The sequence below is a fragment of the Mustela lutreola genome, chromosome 4 (genome assembly GCF_030435805.1).
Source record: "Mustela lutreola isolate mMusLut2 chromosome 4, mMusLut2.pri, whole genome shotgun sequence".
NCBI classification, from domain to species: domain Eukaryota; kingdom Metazoa; phylum Chordata; class Mammalia; order Carnivora; family Mustelidae; genus Mustela; species Mustela lutreola.
This window is the reverse complement of record NC_081293.1, coordinates 136,886,469-136,894,956: the sequence shown is the minus strand read 5'-3', so window position 1 is coordinate 136,894,956 and position 8,488 is coordinate 136,886,469. Positions and strand designations below refer to the sequence as shown.

At 38.8% G+C, this 8,488-nt stretch overlaps 1 non-coding gene across 1 annotated transcript; it reads right to left on the bottom strand.

Annotated features, from left to right (window-relative positions):
* Positions 1–7,344: 7,344 nt before the first annotated feature.
* LOC131830840 (U2 spliceosomal RNA) lies at positions 7,345–7,535 on the bottom strand. Its single transcript, XR_009353415.1, has one exon. It is a non-coding gene; the product is annotated as a U2 spliceosomal RNA (small nuclear RNA).
* Between the last annotated feature and the right edge of the window lie 953 nt (positions 7,536–8,488).

The window sequence follows — 8,488 nt, the reverse complement described above, 5'->3', positions numbered from 1 at the left end:
TTATTCCCGATATTTAATAATAGGAGACATTTTGAGGGCACTAACAGGGTTACTTGTCAGGAACTCCTTTTCCATAAGGCTAAAAACACGCCACGAGTGACACTTGAAACTGATCATCCTTTTAGCCATTCTGTCAGGCTTCCGAAAATAAATGAGTGGGCTGCAGAAGGGAAGTGGCTTACCAGAACATTGCAAAAATTTGCTGATCCTGACTTGCTGAAATTTTTCTTACCTAATGCAAAGCTAAACACTTCACTTCTCCACAGTGTTTACAATCTACCCAAATCTTCTCTTGGGTTTCCTCCATTCAGTGTTGCTCCCTCCTCAGGCAATAACAGTGAAATACAAAAGAGAGCAGCAAAAGTCACTCTCTTCAGCTGATGGAATGACACAATGGATACTTCTCACACTTACACACAAAATCACTGTGCTTATGTAAAAATCAGGATTCCAAATGCTGTATGACATGTATTCAACAATACTAACTGAGTGGATCAGACTACTATGTGAGATAGAGTAAGAAACTTACTTGGCTGAGGAAATACCTTGATCAGGAAAGTATTTCTCCCATGGCAAGGGTTAGCTTCTGAGCTGTGAAAAGACAAAATATTCTCTGTCCTAAAATACTGTAATGTACTGGGTTAAAGGGGAAACATAAGCTCAAAAAAGTCCAGCAAGTGACAACCGCTAGTAAGGCATTCTCCAAGTTATGACAATTGAATAATAAATACTTCACACATATTTCTCATTTTCACTCCCGGTACAAACCCCAGGCCCCCTAGCAGATTAAGCCACAAAGCTGTAGTATACAACACTGCCACCTAGTGGGCCGTTGAGAAAACTAACATATCCCACATTCATGAAGTTTTTCCTTCCTTCTTTTTATCTAAAAAGCACTTAAGAGGGTCCCACAGTTATCTTCTGAATACATTTACTAAGGTTAACCTATAGGCCTTTTTTCTTCTATACTTCAATTACTAAAATGAGAAAAATTTTAGAACCATTAATACTACCCTTAAAATCATAGGGTTTTGTGTTAAGCTCCTAGGCTCTACCACTTAGCTCCACAAATTTGCCAAGTTACTTGTACCTCCTTGTGCCTCAGTTTCCACCTCTGTAAAATCGGCAAAATCATAGTATTTACCTTACAGAAATATTGTGAAAAGTATACGAATTAGTACTTGTGAGGGACTTAAAACAGTACCAGGCACATATGAAGCTCAAGTGTTTTATCTTATTGTCCATATTACAATAATATTTTCTGATGCTGCTTTTAAAATATTTCTACTTGTTGCTTGGCCTGGAACCATAACTACCAAATATTGTTGAAATTGGAAAATTTGTTTAGGTTTTTAAAAAATATTCTTAAACTTTAAGAAAGGATCTGGTTATACACTAATAACCATCTGTTTACATTAACTTCAGAGCAGCTAAGGAACCAATAAGAGGTAAATGAACAGGATTCGCTCTAGATGACGTTAGAAAAGAATAATTTCCTGAAGCATTTGTCTGGAGTTTTGTTAAAATTAGAAATATTGAGAAGCAGAGAATAGAAAAAGGGACGATACGTTCCAAGTGATGAAAATAACATGTGCTAAATCTTACAGGAATGAGCAAATTGAAAGCCTACAATTTAGATTTAGATAAAGTTTTGCTTAAGGAAAAAAAAGACACCTTGGCAATTTAATTTATTTTAATGGCTCTTACATTCTAGAACATAATACTGCTGTCTTAAAACCTAAATTGTGATCTAGATCCAAAAAAGAAAGTGGAGTGTATTGTCAACATTCTTTTTCCATTATAGCATTTAAAGTGGATGGAAATTGAACATATTAAAAGAGACTTGCCCTCCATTTTTCACCCTGCTCTAAACTGAGCACGAGATGATGTAGGGGATGTACATGCAGGCATGTACATTCATGATAGCAATCAGAATCAGATGCTTAATTTATGGACTCATAGCACATGAAAGAAAAAAATTCAAGCATTTATTGTAGCTGCTGTTGATTACTGACTATTCATTAAAAAGGTATTTGGCTTGTGCCAAGGTAACCCCGATGTTCTTTGTAAAGAAAAGTCTATCGTGCAGTTTTCTTATAAATTATGCAGGTCCCTGTTCATTCTTTTTCAAAAACCCATGCCCTGCTTCATAATAAAGAGCTGTTTAAAGGTGCCTACAGCCTAGGGTTAGGCTAAAATACTGAAATCACACAATTAAAGGGAAGAAAAAACTAAATTAAGCCTCTGAAAAGGGACATTGCCCAAGTTAATGCTTTCCTCGTGCCCGAATGAAACTTACTCTGAAGAGCAGGGCTAAAACGTGTTCTAGTAATTGCTTCCTTCCTCAGCACAGCTGAGTAATCGCTCTACAACTTTGCCCTCCCAGTGTAAACACACAGAATTATCATGATGTGATCCCAAAATGGCACTAGACCCAAAGAGCAATGTCTTTAAAATCCTGCATTCAAGAAGAATGGGAAAGATTACTACGAGAACTCAGTTTTCAGTCTAGCAGCAGCTTTGGCTTCCATCCAGAAGGGAAAGAAACACATCCAGAATACCATCAGAACTTGGGCCCCATCTTCTCTCTCTAGATGCCAGTCCACACAGCCAAACACAATTGATCCAGATGTTTTGGCTGCTCAGGGTCTATTCCAATTGCAAGAGCTGGAGAAATGAGAAATGTCTTTGTGGATCAGACATATAGCTTATGCCATCAGGTCATCTGTGAGAAGGTATGTTCATCTTCCCTGATACCAATCTCAAAAGAAGGAAGGTTGACTCTGAAACTTACCCCTAGATTTCCTTTCCTTAATAAAGCTAGTATGATATAATATTTCTCCTTTTCTTCCTAAGTCCTTCCTGATGTCATATGCATTTTCAGTTTGTACTCATCCCTTGAAGTTCCAAAAGTTTATAAAGCCTGTTATGATAAATAACATCTCATTTGTTTGCCTTACCATCTTTACTAATGACTGGCACAGTGGCAAGCACACAGAAGATGTCTGGGGGAAAGTGCATACCAACTTGGATGGGCTGGACTGGAGATATGTAAGGTCTGGCCCCTAAATACAAATATACAACCTTACTGGTTCCCCTTGACTGTTCTCCTGAGGATGCCAACCTGAGTTTTTGGCTTTGAATAGGAGACAAGCTCATGACATCTGGGTCTCTTGGCTTTTTAAATATTGATTCCAAAAGAGATGAGACAGGATTTTCAGTGATTCCACTGGCTTAGAGATATGGTTCTCAACAATAAACTTGACCAAATTCTTTACAACAGGGCATAAAGCCACCTGGAAAATAAATGGGTAACTCTTGCTTCAATCTATTCCAACCTCACTTTCCTCGGAAAAGCAAGTGGATCATTATCTTTTCTGTTTCTTTTACCTTCAGTAGACACCACGCCCTCCACAGGTCCTGTTGCTCATTATTAAGAATTTCTCCTTACTTTCTATGACCAATCAAGTAATATTTAAACTCAGAGAAGGGATCTGGGATAGGTCATTTATAACTGTGACACTTTAGGAGACTGAGAGATAAATTCTAAGACCATCAAGGGAAAAACACCAGAAATCCCAGACTAATTTATGTCTATCCCCAAGCCAAACCATCTGTCACAAACTAAATGCTAAACTGCATGTATATGAGCCAATACTCAGGTTTAAAGTAAAGAAATCTATGTTATAATATTATAATATTTTTTATAATTTTTTACATTTTTAATATTTTATCATATTTTTAGCCTATAAAAATATCTACCCTACAGACTCACTACTCTCTAAGTAATATCTTAGTTAAGAGAAAAACTTAAATGCTACAAGCACATCTTGAGAACATTGATTTTCCCCCTTCGTGAAATAGCCAATTCTATTCAATGGTTAAACAATAAAGTACCTGCTCCCGCTGGCTCAGAAATACAGACAACATGTCACACTAATGTTCGTTTTCCCTCTGCTGCAGTCACAGCTTATCACTCCTATTTGATGGTAGGTAGACCCACTGCTTTGACTTGTTCTGTTACTTATGTGACAAAGGCTGACCCACCAAGGTCAGTGGTTGGATGTCCTCCATCATGTTGCCGATATGTCTGCCATGATTGATGGGGATGATACACTGCAGGGTCCCTGGCTTTTGTTACTGTCACGTTTTTTCCTCTCAGTCACACCAGGACTAGAGCTCTCATGTACTAGGCCACCTCATCTAATGGTCCTCTGAGTACAATGGCTCAAGAACTGGCCTGCTTTAAAGATCAGGGGGACACAAGGCAGTGCAGGACTACGGTTCTTACTCACTCAAAAAGTGTGCTGACACGTAGGACCTAGGGCGAGAACTCAAACCGAGTTGTAACCTTTTGCTTGAGTGTAAATGTGGATGATTTTTACCCAAATCCATAGCCTTAATAAATCAGCACATCCCAAACATTAAAGCCTGGATGGTGTGAACAAGCCCATTAAAGTAACCTCAAGATTTTAGCGAAGTTAACAATAGATCAGTGAATTTTATAGCTAAAAAATGGAAAAGGAGTAAACTTCTCATTTTGTAGATAACATGCAATCTTACAGACATGATTAAAATCCTAACCCTAGGTCAATAGCCACAATACTCCTGATTTTCAAGCTTCTCCTCCCCACAAACCTGACAACTCCAACACAGGCAGAAGCACAGAAGTCGATTATGGGGAAAATGCAACTGGACTGTGTGTACACTTCCTCTTCATCGTCTTCTCCTTTTAATCAATAGCACACCGAGTCTCCAGCTTCTATTGAATTAGGTTTACAAAGCTTTTTTGTTCTCACCTGTCGCTAAGAAAAATCATTCATGGCATCCTGGATCTGAACTAGCGGAGACTGCATGAATCAAAAAGGTAAAAACGTTCCCTCCCTAGGGAAGCCGCCAGCTGTCTCATTGATTCAACGCTGCTCTTGGCTGATTCGGAGGCTACCCTGGCACCAGTTTCAGAGAGCGCCGTATAATGAGGTACCACAATGCAAACTGTTACCAGGGAGAAACAGAACATCTGGTCTGGAACAAAGACAAAGTCCATTGCTAAGAAGCAGCCTGGCTATCCGCATCCAAGCGTGAATATGCTGGGGCCTGTCACCTAAAAGAGGGGGCCCCTGGAGCCAAATAAGTGAAAATAAAATAAAACCACAAGGAAAAAGAAATCCTGAGAGAGGAATAACATATTATATTCTCACCAGTTCTGTCTAAATGGAAGATGATAGTCTCAAATGAGATACTCTTTCTAAGAGCTATTTTTAAAAATTTGACCAAAAAGAATGGCAAGAATTGAAATTTTAAAAAGCAAAACTAAGTCTATTTGTGTCTTTATTCTATACATCTGTGTTTAATGACTGAAAGCTTCCCTTGCTATCCTGCTGCTGTAAGCAGAGCTAGGGACTGGCCTCTGTTCTGTAGAAATATTTTAACTGCCAAGGACCTATTGAAAAGTGGGCAGTGAATGTGAGGGCAGGGAGAAGCAGCAGCACGCGTGATGCCTACCATATGCCTCCTACCGTGCTGTGTACCTACACCCAGAGGTTCAGAGTCGGATGCTGTCCAGGTGGGTTTACAAGCAATTGCTCTTTTTGTTGTTTGAGTACTAAATAACACCTTCAGAAAAGGAGAAGAACCTGACTTCCAAATGCTTTAAAATCCATATTTAAAAAGCCAAAAAAGCGAAAAACAAAACAAAAACCCGCTTACCCTGTTGACAAAGCTCCTGTCAGAGTGAGAGTCATTATACTCTCCATAAGGTTTGTGTACTTCATTCCTTTTCAAAGCCATCTGTCTGAATTTAATTCACTGATCATTTTATCAGTCTCCCCATGCTTTGCCTGAAAGCTCTCCATAGCATTTTTTATTCTTCACAGATGTTAACTCTTTAAATGACAGTTTCTATGCAGTTAGAATTTTGATGAAGATACACATTTTCTCTGAAGGATCTCTCTCATATACAACCCATTCCAATTGCCCCGCTGCACCAGCAGTTGTGCTTTTCAACAAAAGCTATGGTTCTCCTGGGCAAAGTCACTCTGGATGCAAAACTGTATCTAGGATATTGCTCAAGAAGCCACCTAGAGAGCACCATCCTGGACATGCGCAATACCTATTATTTCAGATGCCCTTTTGGAAACTGGAAATCAGAATACATTTTATAGGGATAATTCCAAACTTCCTGCCTACCTAAGTAAGGGCATTTAAGATTATTTTTTTTAATGCAGACCATTAAAATGTCCTATAGATCTATTTCAAAATCATCTATTTGAAGGAATTGTTTCTTCTAAAAAAAGAAGAAGAAGAAGAAGAAGAAGAACATTTAAATGGACTTTAAGGTTGTACTAAGTAGTTTATCTCAAGTATGTTATCTAATCATTTTGAGAATAGTCTATTTTTATTTTCCGGATTAATTTAAGGAAAAGATCTTTGTGCAGTTGATGTCACATCCTACTTTTAATTTTGCCCAATAGGCATTTCTGAGCATCTTTGCTAAACAAGGTATGATGCTGGACACTGCAGGAGGTGGACAGGAAGGCTCACAAAAACAACTAGTCCCTAAGAGCTGTGGCCAAGCTAAGAAGATGAAACACAAAGCAGACTGGGACTAGTGCGAAGTGCTGCACAAGCACAAGCAGGAGACAGACTTATTTAACCAGAAACATGGATGCAGACTTCATAACAGATCAGTTTTTACTTGGTCCCTGAAAACTGGGTATGATTTTGAGAAGGAGAAATGAGAATGAGAAGGTATTGGATCCTGGGAACTCCATTCATAAGAACATGAATGTGGGACAGCATGGAGCAAATTCTGGGAACACCAGTGGCACCACCTGGACTGGATCCGAAGGTATATGAGCAAGAACCCAGAGAAACAGATATGTAAAGCAGGGCCATGATTCAGAGATGGAGAGGTGCCACTGGTAACAAAGGTGTCTGAGGAGGAGCAAGACCTAATGTGAACTGCACTTTCAAAAGACAATGGCCATCCATCCTCTGTAGGATGAATGAGGAAGAAAGATATTAATGACAGGGAAATTTTAAATGTGTTATCATTAGGAGGGCAAAAGAAGTCCAGGCTTCAGGAAAGGGCAGTTGGAATGAAATTTAGGGAATTTTCTCCAACACTCCAATGAAACAGATGGTATAGACACGTTCAAATCAAAAGAAAGGTGGGCTGAACAAAGCAACCTGACCAAAGTACTTTGCTGATTTGCCTCTTTCTGTTGTTGTTGTTAACTCTTGGGTATCCCAGGTATTGCCAGGTATTGCCCCCATTTCCCAAAGGAACCAATACAGCCCTTTCTGGAAGGATCTTCCTCAAACCTGTGATTTTGAACCCTTAGGGTTTGCACCTTTCCTAGAAGTATAATGACACTAGGTTGATGCATGGAGTGTACAGAGCAAGCTCCTATTCCAACTCCCTGCTCCAAAAATCCATTCAGTATATTGTCCTATGATAGAGGATGTGTCAGGTATTAAACTGATAAGGACAAATACTATACTTGATCTTAGCCAAAAGCCCAAAAGGCAATGGTGATTATTTTTTATCTATTAATGATCACTGATACTGCTTTCAGGACAGTCAGAAAGTTCCTGACACCCATTCTGTGTTTATACTCTCTGAGCTTTCAAGGGAAGACACTATGCTGAAAGCCTGATACATGGACAGGAGAAAGGCCAAGAAAACAAGGCATTGACTCCTCTGTAGCCCAGGTCTAAGTGGCATGACAGGAGGGAATGACGGGAGAGCAAGTTAGTGCCCTAATTAAAATAATGTAGATAGCATCCATAGATTAAAACATCAAAAAAGTAGAATAAAAGTGTATTGCTTAAAACTGGGGATATGGATGATTATTACTGCCCCTCTGAGGGACAATATGATACAAGAATAGAAGATCTTAATCGTCTCAGGACATGATTATGTTAACTTTCACTAATCTCAAGGATAATGTGTGATACTAAACCAAGTCCCAGCCTAAAAAAAACTGCCTTTATTTATTTGTTTGTTTGTTTATTATTTATTTGTTTAGAGATAGAAGTATTGTATTTTATTTTTTTCTCAAGTTCTTACTTAAATTCCAGCTAGTTAACATATGGTATGATATTAGTTTCAGGCATAGAGTTTAGTGATTCATCACTTACATCCAACACCCAACTTATCACCCGTCATCTGTTTAACCCATACTCCACCCTCAACCCTGTCCCCACCCCTACCCACTTTGTCTCCAGTAACTAACAGTTTGTTCTCTATAGTTAAGAGTCTGTTTCTTGGTTTGCCTTTCTCTTTTTCTCCCCTATGTTCATTTGTTCTGCTTCTTACATCTCACATATTAGAAAAACTGCATTTAGAGCAAAGTGTATAAATGCTTTCCAATAAGCAACTTAGAGGAGAATCTGGCTTAATGCAGTATGATAGGACTAGCTAGTCATTCACCAAAACCCATTCTCCTTTTTCCCTGAGGACCTAGCCAGACTATATTTCCTG